The following is a 19,030-nucleotide window of genomic DNA, read 5'->3' on the forward strand; positions in this document are numbered from 1 at the left end:
GGTTTATTGATTTTGACATAGACCAATGAAGCAGGTTAGATAAACCAGAAATAAAGCTGCACACATACAATCATATGATCTTCAACAAAATCCACAAAAACAAGCAATGGAGAAAGGACACCCTGTTCAATAATTAGTACTGTGATTACTGGCTAGCCACATGCAGAAGATTGAAACTGGACCTCTTTCTCTCACCATACACAAAAATCAATTCAAGGGATTAAAGATTTAAATATAAAACCTAATGCTAAAAAACACTAGAAGAAGACTTAGTAACACCATTCTGGACGTTAGCTTTTGCAAACATTTCATGATGAAGACCTTCAAAGCAACTGCAACAATAACAAAAATTTGACAAGTCAGACCTAATTAAACTAAAGGGCCTCTACACAGCAAAGGAAATTATCAACAGAGTAAACGAACAATCTACAAAATGGAAAACTATGCATCTGACAAAGGTTTAATATCTAGGATCTATAAGAAACTTTAACAAGTCAACAAGAAAAAAACACCATTAAAAATGGGCAAAGGACATGAACAGACATTTCTCAAAACATTCTGACATCCAACACGAATGAAAAAATGCTCCACATCATTAGTCAGTCATTATAGAAATGTAAATCAAAACCATGATGAGATACCGTCTCAAGCCTGTCAGAATAACTATTATTAAAAAGTGAAGAAACAACAGACCCTGGTAATGGTTTAGAGAAAAGAAAATTCTACACACTGTTGGTGGGAATGTAAATTAGTTCAGCCACTATGGAAAGCAATTCAGAGATTTCTCAAAGAACTTAAAACAGAACTACCATTTGACCCAGCAATCCCATTACTGGGTATATACCCAAAGAAATATAAATTGTTCTATCATAAAGACACAGGCATGCATATGCTCATCACTGTAGCACTATTCACAATAGCAAAGGCATGGAATCAACCTACATACCCATCAATGGTGGACTGGATAAAGAAAATGTGGTACATATACACTACGGAATACTATGCAGCCATAAAAAAGAATTAAATAATGTCCTTTGCAGCAACATGAATGGAGCTGGAGGCTATTATCCTAAGTGAATTAACATAGGAGCACAAAACCAAATACTGTATCTTCTCACTTACAAGTGGGAGCTAAACATTGAGTATACATGGGCACAAAGTGGGGAACAATAGACACTGGCACCTACCTGAGGGTGGAGGGTAGGAGGAGGGTGAGAATTGAAAAATTACCTATCAGGTACTGTACGCATTACCTAAGTGACAAAATAATCTGTACACCAAACCCCTATAGCATGCCATTTACCCATGTAACAAACCTGCACGTGTACCCCGAACCTAAAATAGAAAAAAAAATTTATTGATTTTGCTTATCCTTTGAAAATTTCAACTATTTGTTTAATTGGTCTTTTTATTTTTCTATATTTCATTTATTTCTGTCCTTCTTTATTTCCATCCTTCTGTGGACTTTGAGCTTAGTTTGTTCTTTGGTTGTTTATTTGAGATCTTTCTTTCTACTTAATGTATAACTTCTCCTTTAGAACTGGTTTTGCTTCATCCTATAAGTTTTGGTATATTGTGTTTCCATTTTTGTTTAAAAGTATTTTTTTTCCAATTTTCTTAGAGATTTCTCCTTTGACCCATCTGTCGTTCAGGAATATGGTGTTTAATTTCTATATATTTGTAAAGTTTTTAGTTTTCCTCCTATTATTGATTTCTAGTTTCATGCCATTGTGTCCAGAAAAGATATTTGATATTATTTTAATATTCTTAATTTTGTTAAGTTTTTTTTTGTGGCCTAACATATGACCTATTTTGTAAAATGTTCTATGTGCACTTGAGAAAATGTATATTCTCTGTTGCTGTGAGATGGGATGTTCTGTATATATCTGTGAGATCCATTGGGTATAAAACGTAGTTCAAATTTAATGGTTTTTATTGATTTTTTTCTGGATGATGTATCTGTTTTTAAGAGTAGGTTATTAAGTCCCCCATTACTATTATATTGCTGCTACTGGGACCATTGAAGTTCTCAGTGGCAAAGGCTGCCAGAGTCATCTGCCAAGCAGGCCACTGGGGACCACAGTGGTACCTACTGCATGGCTGATACTGGTAGCCGCCACCCTTCTTTGTTCTTAGTTATATCTATATGTCTGTGGTACACCAATCACCCCAGAAATCCTTTTTGTGCAGTTATTTTCCCTCCACTGTGTTGCTGTAGGTTCTGAACTGGACTCTAGAGACTGCCCAAGTCTACTTTTGTGTATGGATAGCTGAATAATTTTTGTTTTTTGTGGGTGGACAAAGGTTGGTATCTACTACGCTGCCATCTGGATGTTGTTACTCTCTAAACTGATCAATTAAAAATGTAGATGATAAACCCTAAAGCAACAAATAAATAATTAAACAATAAAAGATAGCTATAGGTATAGCTAAACAAAAAGTATAGTCAATAAGGGACATGCAATAAAATAATACGTACTCAATTCTAGAAAAAAAGGAGAAAAAGAGGAAAAGAAACAAAAGAGCTAATGGGATTACTAGAAAACAAATAGTAAGACAATAGATTTAACCTAACCACATCAATAATCAGATTAAATGGAAATGTACTGAACACTCCTATTAAATATTAGAGATTGACCAATTGGATAATAAAAATGTAACATCCAAATATATGCTACCCATAACAAACACACTATAGATATAAAGACACATTTGGTCAAAAGTAAAAGGATGCAAAAAGATATACCATGCTAATACTAATCTTTTCCAAAAGGAAGCTAGAACGGTTATAGTAATATCAAAGGAAATTTCAGAGCAAATAATATTTTTCAAAGATAAAGAAAGTCATTTTATGGAGATAAACAGGTCAATTCATCAAAAATACATAGCAATCCTGAAAATTTATATACCAATAACAGAGTTTCAAAATTGATAAAGCAAAAACTGATAATTTCAAGACAAATAGATAAATTTATAACTATAGTTGAAGATTTTAATACCCTTTTCCAATAACCGAAAGATCAACAAGTCAGAAAAATTAGTCAAGATGTAAAAGTCTGAACAACACTCTCAAACAGCTTGACCTAATTGACATTTATAGAACATTCTACTCAACATCAGCCAAATATAATTATTTTCAAGTATTTATTGAGGTTGAATTTATTTTGGGCATAAAACAAGTCTCAATAAATTTAAAGAATTCCATTTATTCAAATTATGTTTTTTTATCAAATTGTGCTTTAAAATGAATTTATCAATTGACCTAGGAAATCTACCTCTCTGAATTTATCCTAAGATAATGGAACATTGTCTAACACATATATACTGTGTTACTTTGCCATATCACCCTTTAAAGGCACTAATTTTCCCTTGTGTTAATAGTGTTTCCTTGGGAGAGTGTATGTGTCCAGGAATTTATCAATTTCTTCCAGATTTTCTACTTTATTTGCATAGAAGTGTTTATAGTATTCTCTGATGGCAGTTTGTATTTCTGTGGGATTGGTGGTGATATCCCCTTTGCATTTTTTATTGCATCTATTTGATTCTTCTCTCTTTTCTTCTTTATTAGTCTTGCTAGCAGTCTATCAATTCTGTTGATCTTTTCAAAAAACCAGCTCCTGGATTCATTGATTTTTTGAAGGGTTTTTTGTGTCTCTATTTCCTTCAGTTCTGCTCTGATCTTAGTTATTTCTTGCCTTCTGCTAGCTTTTGAATGTGTTTGCTCTTCTTTCTCTAGTTATTTTAATTGTGATGTTAAGATGTCAATTTTAGATCTTTCCTGCTTTCTCTTGTGGGCATTTAGTGCTATAAATTTCCCTCTACACACACAACCCAGGGATTCTGGTATGTTGTGTCTTTGTTCTCGTTGGTTTCAAAGAACATCTTTATTTCTGCCTCCATTTCGTTATGTACCCAGTAGTCATTCAGGAGCAGGTTGTTCAGTTTCCATTGGTTGAGTGGTTTTGAGGGAGTTTCTTAATCCTGAGTTCTAGTTTGATTGCACTGTGGTCTGAGAGACAGTTTGTTATAATTTCTGTTCTTTTACATTTGCTGAGGAGTGCTTTACTTCCAACTATGTAGTCAATTTTGGAATAGGTGTGGTGTGGTGCTGATAAGAATGTATATTCTGTTGATTTGGGGTGGAGAGTTCGGTAGATGTCTATTAGGTCAGCTTGGTGCAGAGCTGAGTTCAATTCCTGGATATTCTTGTTAACTTTCTGTCTCGCTGATCTGTCTAATGTTGACAGTGGGGTGTTAAAGTCTCCCATTATTATTGTGTGGGAGTCTAAGTCTTTGTAGGTCACTAAGGACTTGCTTTATGAATCTGGGTGCTCCTGTATTGGGTGCATATATATTTAGGATAGTTAGCTCTTCTTGTTGAATTGATCCCTTTACCATTATGTAATGGCCTTCTTTGTCTCTTTTGATCTTTGTTGGTTTAAAGTCTGTTTTATCCTCGACACATACACTCTCCCAAGACTAAACCAGGAAGAAGTTGAATCTCTGAATAGACCAATAACAGGCTCTGAAATTGAGGCAATAATTAATAGCTTACCAACCAATAAAAGTCCAGGACCAGATGGATTCACAGCCGAATTCTACCAGAGGTACAAGGAGGAGCTGGAACCATTCCTTCTGAAACTATTCCAATCAATAGAAAAAGCGGGAATCCTCCCTAACTCATTTTATGAGGCCAGCATCATCTTGATACCAAAGCCTGGCAGAGACACAACAAAAAAAGAGAATTTTAGACCAATATCCTTGATGAACATTGATGCAAAAATCCTCAATAAAATACTGGCAAACTGAATGCAGCAGCACATCAAAAAGCTTATCCACCATCATCAAGTGGGCTTCATCCCTGGAATGCAAGGCTGGTTCAACATATGAAAATCAACAAATGTAATCCAGCATATAAACAGAACCAACAACAAAAAGCACATGATTATCTCAATAGATGCAGAAAAGGCCTTTGACAAAATTCAACAACCCTTCATGCTAAAAACTCTCAATAAATTAAGTATTGATGGGACATATCTCAAAATAATAAGAGCTATCTATGACAAACCCACAGCCAATAGCATACTGAATGGACAAAAACTGGAAACATTCCCTTTGAAAATTGAAACAAGACAGGGATGCCCTCTCTCACCACTCCTATTCAACATAGTCTTGGAAGTTCTGGCCAGGGCAATCAGGCAGGAGAAGGAAATAAAGGGTATTCAATTAGGAAAAGAGGAAGTCAAATTGTCCCTGTTTGCAAATGACATGATTGTTTATCTAGAAAACTCCATTGTCTCAGCCCAAAATCACCTTAAGCTGATAGGCAACTTCAGCAAAGTCTCAGGATACAAAATCAAGTGCAAAAATCGCAAGCATTCTTATACACCAATAACAGACAAACAGAGAGCCAAATCATGAGTGAACTCCCATTCACAATTGCTTCAAAGAGAATAAAATACCTAGGAATCCTTCAAAGAGAATAAAATACCTAGGAATCCAACTTACAAGGGACGTGAAGGACCTCTTCAAGGAGAACTACAAACCACTGCTCAATGAAATAAAAGAGGATACAAACAAATGGAAGAACATTCCATGCTCATGGGTAGGAAGAATCGATATTGTGAAAATGGCCGTACTGCCCAAGGTAATTAATAGATTCAATGCCATCCCCATCAAGCTACCAATGACTTTCTTCACAGAATTTGAAAAAACTACTTTAAAGTTCATATGGAACCAAAAAAGAGCCTGCATTGCCAAGTCAATCCTAAGCCAAAAGAACAAAGCTGGAGGCATCATGCTACCTGACTTCAAACTATACTACAAGGCTACAGTAACCAAAACAGCATGGTACTGGTACCAAAACAGAGATATAGATCAATGGAACAGAACAGAGCCGTCAGAAATAATGCCACATATCTACAACTATCTGATCTTTGACAAACCTGACAAAAACAAGCAATGGGGAAAGGATTCCCTATTTAATAAATCGTGCTTGGAAAACTGGCTAGCCATATGGAGAAAGCTGAAACTGGATCCCTTCCTTACACCTTATATAAAAATTAATTCAAGATGGATTAAAGACTTACATGTTAGACCTAAAACCATAAAAACCCTAGAAGAAAACCTAGGCATTACCATTCAGGACATAGGCATGGGCAAGGACTTCATGTCTAAAACACCAAAAGCAATGGCAACAAAAGACAAAATTGACAAATGGGATCTAATTAAACTCAAGAGCTTCTGCACAGCAAAAGAAACCACCATCAGAGTGAACAGGCAACCTACAAAATGGGAGAAAATTTTTGCAACCTACTAATCTGACAAAGAGCTAATATCCAGAATCTACAATGAACTCAAACAAATTTATGAGAAAAAAAACAAAAAACCCCATCAAAAAGTGGGCAAAGGATATGAACAGACACTTCTCAAAAGAAGACATTTATGCAGCCAACAGACACATGAAAAAATGCTCATCATCACTGGCCATCAGAGAAATGCAAATCAAAACCACAATGAGATACTGTCTCACACCAGTTAGAATGGTGATCATTAAAAAGTCAGGAAACAACAGGTGCTGGAGAGAATATGGAGAAATAGGAGCACTTTTACACTGTTGGTGGGACTGTAAACTAGTTCAACCATTGCGGAAGTCGGTGTGGCAATTCCTCAGGGATCTAGAAATACCATTTTACCCAGCCATCCCATTACTGGGTATATACCCAAAGGATTATAAATCATGCTGCTATAAAGACACATGCACACGTATGTTTATTGCTGCACTATTCACAATAGCAAAGACTTGGAACCAACCCGAATGTCCAACAATGATAGACTGGATTAAGAAAATGTGGCACATATACACCATGGAATACTATGCAGCCATAAAAAAGGATGAGTTCATGTCCTTTGTAGGGACATGGATGAAGCTGGAAACCATCATTCTCAGAAAACTATTGCAAGGACAAAAAACCAAACACCGCATGTTCTCACTCATATGTGGGAATTGAACAATGAGAACACATGGACACAGGAAGGGGAACATCACACACCGGGGCCTGTCGTGGGGTGGGGGGAGGGGGGAGGGATAGCATTAGGAGATATACCTAATGCTAAATGACGAGTTAATGGGTGCAGCACACCAACATGGCACATGTATACATATGTAACAAACCTGCATGTTGTGCACATGTACCCTAAAACTTAAAGTATAAAAATATTTTTTTAAAAAAATAGTGTTTCCTGCTAGTGAATTATGCTGTGCTCTTCCCCAAGAACTGCCATCAACAAACAGGAGCTGCTTCACCCAAGTTATGTTCTTCCCCCAGGGGTATCCCATGCCCAGTGACTAATGCGTGGAGGAATACACACTCTTGGCCATCCAAGGTTCATAGGTTTTTGCAATTGGCTGAAGCCTCTGTAGTGACTGCATTATGTTCCTCACTTCCTTACAGGTATTATTCCCAAGAGTACTCTCAAGAAACCATCAGAATAAAAATCTCTCTTTGTTTGTCTCCCAGAAATAGAACCCAAGACAAATATGCAAAGATCTACATACACAAGTTTTTATTGCAATATTGTTTACAATTGCACTAAATTGAAAGCAACCTAAACCCATTAATGATTAACTAGTTAAAGAAAATGTTATGCAACCTTTAGGAGACGACAGTGATGGACTTTTTGAAATTAAAATGGTTGAAACAAAAACACCAGATAAGGAAGACAGAAAAATGAAAAAAAATGTAAACATGTAAACAAGGATCATAGTCATAGTGAGAAAGACATGCCCCTACACCCCTACCCTAGTTAGAGGGCTGATACTAGAAATTCCAGAGCCAGGTAGAGAGATATGGGTCTATTTTTTTTTTTATCAAGGTCCTAACAGTATTAAAAATATATCTGGAAAAAAGATAACGTGAGCAGTGGAGGGAATGGCGGACTTGAAGTATCTGGTTGAAACTGGGCCTACCACTGCAAGTTCTGCTAGGGGTGGAGTAAGAGTGGAGCTTGAACAGGAGCAGTATGGGGGTCGCCGAGGGACTCCAAAGCTGGAGGAAGGATAGGGCTGAAACTGAGAGTAAGAAAACGTGGTGCTGAAAAGATAGGAGCAACAGGATGGTAGGGAGGGTCTAAATAGAAGTTCTAGTTCAGAGGGAGCATTGGGAAGTGAAGAGAAAGGAGGCTAAGAAAGTTACAGAACGAGAGATGAGTAGAGGCTGAGAAGGGTGTTGTCCCTTCATGTTATAAACCAATAGACCAAGAGAGAAGAAACGACTATGAGAAGTGACCTTAAAAAAAACTTCTCTCAATTCTACATTCTAGTTTAAATGAGTTTCCAAAATGCAAAATGTTCTCAACAGCAAGAGCTGGTATAGAGCTCCTGTCCTGTCTGTAAGAGATTGCATTTCTAAAGTAGTCCACACCTATATCTACCATCCCACATGTTCTTAAAATGTGGTCTTGAGATTTCTTCATCAAGAGTTGGAAACTATTCTCTCCTCTTAAATCTGGGTGGGCTTGTGGTGCGAGTGAAAGTGATGCTGCATGACTTCCGAGGCTAGCCCATAAAGGGGATTACAGCATCCACCTAGCTCATTCTCTTAGGATATGTACCTTGGGGGCACTGAGACTACAGGTAAGAAATCTGAGTGTCCTGAAGCTTCCATGATAGAGTGATCATGTGGTGAGACTACATAATACTACACAGCAATAGAGAAGCCCCAAGTGTTACAGCCCCAAAAATCTTGACTCTTCTTAGCTTAGGCACCAGATATTAGAGTGAACAAGCTTGCAGTTCCTTCCACCTTCTAAAGTTTGAACTTTCCCAGCTGACTCCCAGAGCAGTCTCCAAGTCCAGCCCATAATAATGGTTTGGGGGTGAATAAATATCGTTTTAAGCCACTAAGTTTTTGTTGGTTTGTTAAGTAACTGCAACACTATTGCACCTGTTTTTTGTTTGGGAAAACAGCTATAGAAAAGCTCAAGGATCTTTTGGGTGTGGGAGTGATAATCAGGATGATTGGATAGCCATTGTGACATCTCCTACTCACCATCAAGACCATGGAATAACATACATTACAAGGTCAAAGCATTGTATCTTAAGTGCTTTTGAAAGGCTATTGAAATCGGTGATTCAAACTGGCCCTATGAGGCAAAAATTAAACTGAAGAGAAAGTAATCCTGTCAGGCACTGTGGGAGTAAAGAAATTACTTGACCTGTTCCTGGATGCAGAGGCATGGTTTTAAAGATGTGTATTATTTTTAAAATCAATAAATCATTTAAAATAAGGCAAAGGCTGAGATGATTACACGAATTTCAGTATACTTGTGGCATATTGTGATCCCATGCCTTTTCTTTCTGTGGGATAATATTACCTAAAATAAATTCATTTGCTGTCACAAGGAATCATTTACAAAGCAACTCAAAACACTTTCAGGCAAAACATTAAAGTATAAAAAGCCATGTTATCTGACATTTCATTAATTAGAAATTTCTGAAAACCAAAACTTCTTATATTCCCCCAATTCAATTTTTCAAGCTAGGAATTTTTGCCAATTTTTAGGGTTTATGTGAATAATCAGATGAGTTTCTTAGAGTTAGAAGGAGACCTAATAAGAAATTGTTATGTATTATTCCTCTCACAGTTAGAGGGAAAATAAATTAATTTCGACCTCACAGGCCTTTTGCTACAAATTTTCACTTTTGCATACACTTAGCATAATTCAGAATGGAAATAACATGGGTTAATATTTAATAGACTATCAATTAACATCCTGACATAGACAGAAGAATTATGAAATTTTTAGCTTGGACATAAATGATGGATGGACCATGAGAACTCTCACTATCTGAAAAACTGTTAAGTGAAAAAGGCAGTATATATGACCTGGTATGACTGCATATACCACCAGGACAAAGAGAGGGATGCTGTAAGAAAGCTTATTTCAGATTAATAATAACTTCTCTAATGATTACATCTATTCAACCTAGAAATGTCCTCCTCATTGCTAGCTGTATTAAAGAAAACGCTAATTAATGGCATGTCAAGACCAAGCAGAAATTAAACAAAAGCTGTGTCCCCCCATTAGAAAGTAAGGACCATCAGGTCAGGGATCATGAGCAACCATTCTGTCTTGTTAAAAATCTTAACTCCACTCCCTGGCACAATGTCAGGCCCATATTAGAGCCCTCAGTATATACTTTTGTATCAAAAAATAATCATATAATGCAGAGTTGTACTAAGTGACCCATTCTAAAGGGCAAATACTCTAATTCTATCTTTCCCTTCGTGAAATCCTGAGGACAAGACTATTTGAGCAACTAATCCAACTCACTCAACCACATGCAAACAGCTGATGTGATACACAAGCTGACACAGCAGAAGTTATTCTTTGGATTCCAACTTGAGACATTTTTTTTTGCGTACATTTTGAAGCACCAATCTAGCTGTCCAAAATGCTTTTGTTCCAATAGAATAATGGTCAATTTTTAGTTCAACAGCTGTGTGCAATGCATATTTAAAAAGAATATTTTTTAGAATTTCTCCCCATTTCCATTTTTCTCTGCTACTCAGTTTTTCAGTGTTGATGCTATTAAAACCATAGTTGAAAGGAGTGAAAATGAAAAAGAAAGGAGCAAAGTGAATACTCACTAATCTTTCAGTGGATACTGATTGGATGTGAGAGCTTTTCTCTTAAGTGTTACTGAAAGAGTTGTCTCAATTCTAGATTGCGGATCAGTAAACCTTTAATGTAAAGACCCAAATAGTAAATATTTAGGAATTGTAGACCATATGGTTTATGCTGAAACTCCTCATTTTAGCACAGAAGCAGCCATTGACAATACTTATAAAATTGAGCATGGCTTTATTTCAATAATATTTTATTTACAACAAGAAGTGGCAGACCAGATTTGGCTTCCAGGCTGTAGTTTGATGACCCTTGTCATTGACAATGTGTTTTGCTTGTATGGTATTATATCTTTACATAGGGATATGACATGTATTGTCTCCTTTGAGCCTCAATTGGCAGTTTGACATAACAAGTGTTATGAACCCAATTTCAGAAATGAAAGTGCTAAGTTTCAGAAAGTGAAGCTACTTAAACAGGCTCACAAGATGAAGTTGTTTGTAGAATCAGCACTAGAACTCTTGTCCCTGAATATCCTTTCCACCAGTTAGTAAGCCACAATACCTTATTTTTTTCATATCTACTTATGGACATGTATTTGGTCACATATATAATGTGATTTAAAGGACTTAAATATACTTCTCATGCTGGTATGACCTGGTGCTTAGATTTTCACCAATAGAGGTTTATTTTTCTGAGTAAGGATACAGTCTACTTTGACAGAGAAAATGTCCTTCAGATAGTTTATTATTCAGGTATTGTTAGTAGAAGGAGTGTATTAGTCCATTTTCACGCTGCTGATAAAGACATACCCAAAACTGGGCAATTTACAAAAGAAAGAGGACTTACAGTTCCACACAGCTGGGGAGGCCTCACAATCATGGAGGAAGGCAAGGAGGATTAAGCCACATCTTACGTGGATGGTAGCAGGCAAAGAGAGAGCTTGTGCAGAGAAACTCCCATTTTTAAAACCATCAAATCTCATGAGACCCATTCACTATCACAAGAATAGCACAGGAAAGACCCACCCCCATGATTCAATCATTTCCCACTGGGTCCCTCCCACAACACATGGGAATTATGGGAGATACAAGATGAGATTTGGGTGGGGACACAGAGCCAAGCACATCAAAGAGATAGAAACTTAAACTGGATTAAGCAAAAATAAAAAAGATGAGGTTGGTTGACATAACTTTACAGTTTATTTATTGGTTGACAGAACTGTGAAGTTTAGAGATACACTGGCATCAAACATGGCTGGATCCAGGGACTCAAAAATATACCATCAGAGTGCAGTCTTTCTTTCCACATCTTTCTGTTCTGCTATCCTACATGTTGGTGCCATGTTTAGGAAGACTCTCTCTGTGTAGTGTTCCCTATTATTTCTGACTTTAGATAAGTACAGCTCTAGGATAATAGAAAAGGTAGTTTCCCTTCCTCAGCAGTACCAACCAGAGTCTGAGGTTCATCTCCCATTAGCCCAAATTAGGTCACATGCCAGCTAATGTGAGAAATCAATCAACTCAATCAATCCAAGAGAAAGCCGTGTGCTGATTGACTTATTCATGACTCACTGGTTCCTGCAGAAATGGATTCAGCCCCACGCCAACCATGTGGAATAAGGTGTGAGTGGTTTGGCTCTCCAAATAAAAATTTGATTTTCTCTTGCCAGAAGAAGCAGGAACGTATTCTGGTAGCAAAATAGATAGATGTTTACTATGGAGGGGCAAAACATAAAGTCTATATTAATGACTATTGACTTAGTATAAAATCTCACAGATATTAGTCACTTAGTTATTTTGCAGACTTTGATACAGGTTAATTTTGAGGGGATAGTTGGCAAAACCATCTAGCACTTATGCACAGAAAAAAAACGAGAATGTTTAGATTGACATGCATTGGTGGTGTACTCAAAACTTTATGCAACTTTGGTTTCCAAGTTGAGCTTCCTATGGAATGCACTATGAATTGGCTATCCAACAGTATCTGCAACAAACTTCTCTCTCACCTTTCTATACTACAGAATATGGATGCTAAAATTTTTGATTACTTGCTCTTACTTACACACACAGTTAGCCCTGTTACACATGAATAGACAATGAGATTAGGAAAAAGTCCTTTGACAGGGCTTTTTTTTTTTCTGGATACAAAGATAAATCTCACTGGAAATAGACATTTAATTCCTTTTTTCTGCTTGCAGGGTGGAAATGAGGCTTAGTGGTACAGCCATTTTGTAACCAAGAGACAACATACGTGAAGACAAAAAGTTATAAAACTGCTGTAGTAGCCCTGGATTGCCTACCTTCTAACTTCTTGTAGAATGAGATAATTAAACTTCTATTTTTTCAAGCCATTGAAATAGCGCTTTCTGTTTCCTGCAACTGAATATACTCCTATGTGATAGAATTTCCAAATAAATCTAAGGTCATTTAGGGATGCTAGGAAACTGGGGCCTTCGACACCCAAGGTGTATCCCCTACATGCTAGGTGCTAACAAATCACTCATAATCTTGGAAATATTGGCTTACAGTTTTTGAAAGAGATGACTAACAAGTTCTGTCTTCATCTCCAATGTTAGGAGAGCCCTCTGGGAACTCTCACAGCCATATGAACCAAGACCTAGAAGGAGATAAATCAATTCTCTGTTTATATTTACATTGGGACATAGTATTTACTCAGCCATTTTCCTTGGCAAGTGATGCTGTAAAATTGCAAAATCCTTTCTAAAAGTGATCTATTGACTTTTCTGTTTTGGTCCAGGATTTTACCTAAATGATACTTGGGAAATGTTGAGAGGCATAAAAGATAAACATTTTAATCTTCATGAAGTTTCTTAGCCCCCCCCAAAAAATGGATATAAAAGTTTCAATACAACATAGGCAAGGATTTGCATACAGAAAAATTTCCATATTTTTGATAGGTATAGAGGACAAGGGAAAAATATCTTTCTAAATTGAAAGCAAACAAGACAAGGTATAACTATATAAGAAGTTTTTACTGTAATCATAACATACCCTTCATCAGCAGGCAAGAAAAAGATCAGAATGTGCTGCTTCTTCCTGGGCAGACTATTTCACCTCTTTTTGGGCAGTCTGAATCCTTCCTCTTTTGGCCCAATCCCACACTTCTCCGTATACTATTATATATTAGAGATTTTGGTTAAAATGTGGTCCAAAATATAACTAATTATTTAAAAGAAAAGACTTACAAATGTGTTTGTTCGTCTTATCTCATTATTTCACACTTCACACACTGCAATGCATTTTCTGTTATGGGGTTTTAGCTTGTGTTTTTTGTTTCCTTTATTAAAAATTGTATTTTACATATATGACTCAGTTCCCTTTCCGTATCTATAGGGAAACAGTTTGAACTCTCTGCAGGACCTCAGATACAGTGATTTTCCCTCAATTTACTCCTCTGTTAATAAAATAAATTTGAATTGTCATTAGGTGGATTTCAAATTTTCTTTTAGCCAAGAGAACTTTATTCAAAAAATATTTCCAGGAAGACTAATATTCAATAGAAAAAACACATAGCTGGTCTTAGTGAACAACGTGTGTCACCTGGAGAGCCTTTCCTACCTACGTGATGGTCCGCAGACTTTTAAGATTCCGTAGAACACAAAACACCACTGGCTTATGATTTGTAGGTTTCTTCTCAGGTCCAGCGTTTTTGGTTGTATGGTCCTATTACATTGCTCTGCCCTTTTCACTCTTCTTAATCTTGACAAGATGCATCGTCCTTACCAATGTAATTATTCATCTCTCAGTTGTGTTTATCTCACTATTTGGAAAACATTTTCAGAGCAGAGACAATATCTCTTATTTTTTAATCTCCCACATTCATTCAACAAACATTTTCTGACATCCCCTCCCTACTCTTACCCAAGCACTATAGTGGGGGTGAATAATAAGCTAGGAATATAAGCTAGATGACAATATCTGGGACAGTGCCTGCAAGCCCCTCATTTTGTGATAGTCTCATCTAATGCACTCATCAAATTATTTCAAAGATCTAAGGCATCCATCAAGTTACTTCACAAGATTTTATTTTCACCTACAAACCTCCATGTGTTTATATTGTATTCAAACATTCATTTTCCTTCGGTGGACTTCTGGAAATTTGAGATGCGTTCACCACAGAATAATAACACAGGAACAGAAAACCAAACACCGCATGATCTCACTCATAAGTGGGAGTTGAACAATAAGAACATATGGACAAAGGGACGGGAACATCACACACCAGGGCCTGTCACAGGGTGGGGCTAGGGGAGGGATAGCATTAGGAGAAATACCTAATATAGATGCTGGGTTGATGGGTGCAGCAAACCACCATGGCACGTGTATACTTATGTAACAAATCTGCAGGTTCGGCACATGAATCCCAGAACTTAATTTAAAAAAAAAAAAAAGGCTGAGCATACACAGACAGTGTTCTGTGAATGAGTTTCAGATGCAAGATTCTACTTCATCCTCACGGTAGTGCTGAAGAGACAGGTCCAGTAGCTATCACTATTGCATTGACCCGATAGGGAGAGGGAGTTCTGGAGAGATGTATAGTGTGTGGCTCCTACATGATGGTGTAATCAAGCCTTGAAGCTGGTTTCCTGGTACTGAGACACCTAGATGAGCTCTTTCTATTAAACTACACTGACATCTAGGGGGAAAATAAAAGTGTATATCACCTCGTATTCCTCCAGTCTCAATGTGTAGAAGGTCAGATTGTCAAAACCCAAATGAGAGAATATATAAAGATACATGAGTTTATTAATTTTCACACAAATTTTAGAGAAGTAGTACATTGGCATCAGCAGGCTGTATTTATGGTAGTTAAGGATACAGGCTCAAAAGCCAGACTGCCTGGGCTCCAGTCAGCTCTGTCATTGACCAGCTGCATGACCTTGGCAGGTGGATTATCTGTCTGCCTTAGTTTCTTCATTATAATTTGAGGATGATAATAGTACATAGTTCAGAGTGGTTGTGAGAATCATGACTTGATACATCTAAGGTGTTCAGAAGAGTGTTTAGCCCATAGCACATGCTAAACAAATGTTTGTTTGTTTGTTTTTTATCTCTTGTGATGGCTAACATTAAGTGTCAACTTGATTGGATTGAAGGATGCAAAGTATTGTTCCTGGGTGTGTCTCTGAGGGTGTTGCCAAAGAGATTAACATTTGAATCAGTGAACTAAGAGAGGCAGACCCATCCTCAATGTGGGTGGGCACCATCTAATCAACTGTCAGAGTGACCAGAATAAAGCATGAAGAAGAAGGTGGGAGAAGCCAACTTGCTGAGTCTTCCAGTCACCATCTTTCTGCTGTGCTGGATGCTTCATGCCCTTGAATATCAGACTCCAAGTTCTTCAGCTTTTGGACTCTTGGACTTACACCAGTGGTTTGCCAGGGGCTCTCAGGCCTTCAACCACAGACTGAAGGCTGCACTGTCAGCTTCCCTACTTTTGAGGTTTTGGGACTCAGACTGGTTTCCTTGCTCCTCAGCTTGCGGATGGCCTATTGTAGGACTTCACCTTGTGTCATGTGAGTCAATTCTCCTAATAAACTCCCCTTCATATATACATCTCTCCTATTAGTTCTGTCCCTCTAGAGAACCCTGACTAATACATCCCTCTACTCAAAAACTACAGTGCAAAACAAGAAAGCTGTACTGTCCACCCCCACTATTCACCTGTGCCCACAGGTAATTCAGTCAACTCTTTTATGCATGTCCTTCTAATACTCTTTCCTTACATTCGCATAGGTGTATATGTAAGTTTATGTGTATTTATTTACAAAAACATATCCTACATATTGAGTCTTGTGCTTTTGTTCCTATTTAGCAGTATGTTTAGAGATAGTTTAATATTAACATATAGTGTTTTGATTTTTTTCTCTTAAATGGTTGGCTTGTATTTCACAATATGAATGAAACATGATTCATTTAATCAAGTACCTACTGATGAAACTTTAGATTATTTCTCTCTCAATTACATACAGTGTGATGAAGAACTTACTTTTAGCATTCACCATTTAAGATACAGTCCTTTATGGGTTGAATTCTGTCTCCTTTAAATTCGTATGTTGAAGCCCTAACACTTATTAACTCAGAAAGTGACTATATTTGAAGATTTTAAAAAGGTCATTAAGTTTAAATGAGGTTATTAGAATGGGCTCTAATACAACATTAGTGGTGTCTTTATAAGAAGAGGAAATTAGACTCTACACATGCCCATAAGGAAGACCATATGAAGACAGGGAGAAGGTAGCCAAATACAAGCCAAAGAAAGAGGCCTCAGAGGAAACCAACCTTATATACACTTGGATCTTGCACTTCTAGCCTCTAATGAAATAAAACATATTTGTTTTACCACAAAAAAATAAATTTCTGCTGTTTAAGCCACCCAGTTTGTGGTACTTTGTTATGGTAGCCCTAGTAAATTTAATATAGATTTCAATAAATGAAATTTTGGGGGCAAAAGTCCACCAATTTGCTTTTCAGGTGATTTCACCAATTTTCACTCCCACCAGCAATGTAAATGGCTATTCATTTCCCTATGTGTATATTCACCAACACTTTAACATATCACAAATGTTACTGCTGGTAATACTTTCAAACACTCAGACTCCGTTCTAGCACTCAGGATATAGTTTATTATAAAATAATACTAAAGGGTCAATAAAAAGGTATTAGTATTTTTATTATAACTATCTTTTTGTGTTTTGTTTTTGAGACAGGGTCTCACTCTGTAGCCGAGGCTGGAGTGCAGTGGTGCAATCTCGGCTCACTGCAACCTCCGCCTCCTGGATTAAAGCAATTCTGCCTCACCCTCCTGAGTAGCTGGGATTACAGGTGCTGGCCATTACCCCAGGCTAATTTGTGTATTTTTAGTACAGACGGGGTTTCACCATATTGGACAGGCTGGTCTCGAACTCTCGACCTTAGGTGATCCTCCAGCCTTGGCCTCCCAAAGTGCTGGCATTACAGGTATGAGCCACCATGCCCAGCTGCCCAGCCTATTTTACTATAACTATCTTATTATTCATTATTGTTATTATTTTAGTAGAGAATCTGTATTTAACAACACCTCCATTCTTCATCTTCTAAACAAACAATTACCAAGATTGTAAGTGCAAGGTGCTAGGAGAGATGTTGAATCAGATGTGCTCCTAATCCTTCATTTTATTCCCTTTCACCTGAATTCCCATAATAATCTTTTAATTAATTTCATCACCTCTGATCTCCCTCCATACCAATTCATCTGGCACATCACCATCAGATATTTTAATACTTTTGCTAGTATAACAATAAATTTCATATAGCTTAAAATCAAATGATCACACATTCAAATTAGTTGGTGCTAAGATAGTCACTTTGTCCTGAAACTGGGGACTGAATTTATTCTTTCATCAGTAACCCACAGGCTGTCCTATCCTTCATCACTTGTTTCTCAAGTCAAATTTTCCAACCAGTATGCCTAGGTCTTGATCCCTTAGCCCTAGGGTAGAAACTATCACCTTGGGCCAATTAACTTTTTCCAATTACCTCATTATGTATATAAATATGTTCATATTTTATGTGTTACAACATGGAAGAGATTGGAGAGCACTGGCTTGAGTCATTCCCACTCGATATTTTATAAACCAGCTAAAAGTAAAATCTTACATTTGTTTTATATTCCTAGTATATTTTTCAGAAATTCAGTAGATAGGAAGATGAAATGGTTTGAAAAGATCTGCTGATGATATGTGTGTGCTTCTTTTTAATTACCAGAATGAAAAGATTTTTAAAAAGTGCCCCCTTCTTTAAATGGCCTCAGATCTTTTTGTCAGTCAAGCAACTCTAGGTGTTCTTATTCCTTATGATAGAATTCATGTTGCTTCAGGTCTTGCCATTCCATGTGTACAAATGAGGTGACATTGCATTCATAAACTGATTTTCAGGCTCTTTCAAACCCATGTGCCTGTGGGAACCTCCATAGTATTCATCTCTCCTCTTGAACTGACAGTGTAGATGCCATGTTCTCTTCTCCTTTCCTCTCTCTTGACCCATCACCTCATTGTTCAGGTTTAGATGTATTCTGGTGATTCCTCGTCTAAGGATGTCCACATGAAGGCTATCATCCCCTGCTGTTCCTCAAACCACCTGCCATAGAGGAGCTCATGCAGGTTGAACGGAAACAATCTCCCTCTAACCTAGAGATTGTTCCAGTTCCCCTCAGCAACACCATTTGAACTCAGAGTCTCACAAATTTCAACTTTAAAACAATTCTCAATTTCCTCAATTCACCATCTTTGCTGAGAAGTTTACACCTGGTCTAAGAGGCCAGTATGCAGCAGCTCATACTCTATTATTTCCATATTTCTTGCTTCTTGGATCTATAGATAGATTTATACACAATACTT

General features: G+C 37.1%; 1 long non-coding RNA gene across 2 annotated transcripts in view; it reads right to left on the minus strand.

The window, feature by feature from the left end:
* Positions 1 to 19,030, minus strand: part of LOC112133439 (uncharacterized) — a 148,293-nt gene that overhangs the window by 114,734 nt on the left and 14,529 nt on the right. For both annotated transcript variants that reach the window (XR_010140058.1, XR_010140057.1), the window contains one exon: positions 4,556 to 4,717. This is a non-coding gene — a long non-coding RNA (uncharacterized LOC112133439). The remainder of the gene's footprint in view (positions 1 to 4,555; positions 4,718 to 19,030) is intronic.

The sequence above is a fragment of the Pongo abelii genome, chromosome 4, assembly GCF_028885655.2.
Source record: "Pongo abelii isolate AG06213 chromosome 4, NHGRI_mPonAbe1-v2.0_pri, whole genome shotgun sequence".
Taxonomy (NCBI): Eukaryota; Metazoa; Chordata; class Mammalia; order Primates; family Hominidae; genus Pongo; species Pongo abelii.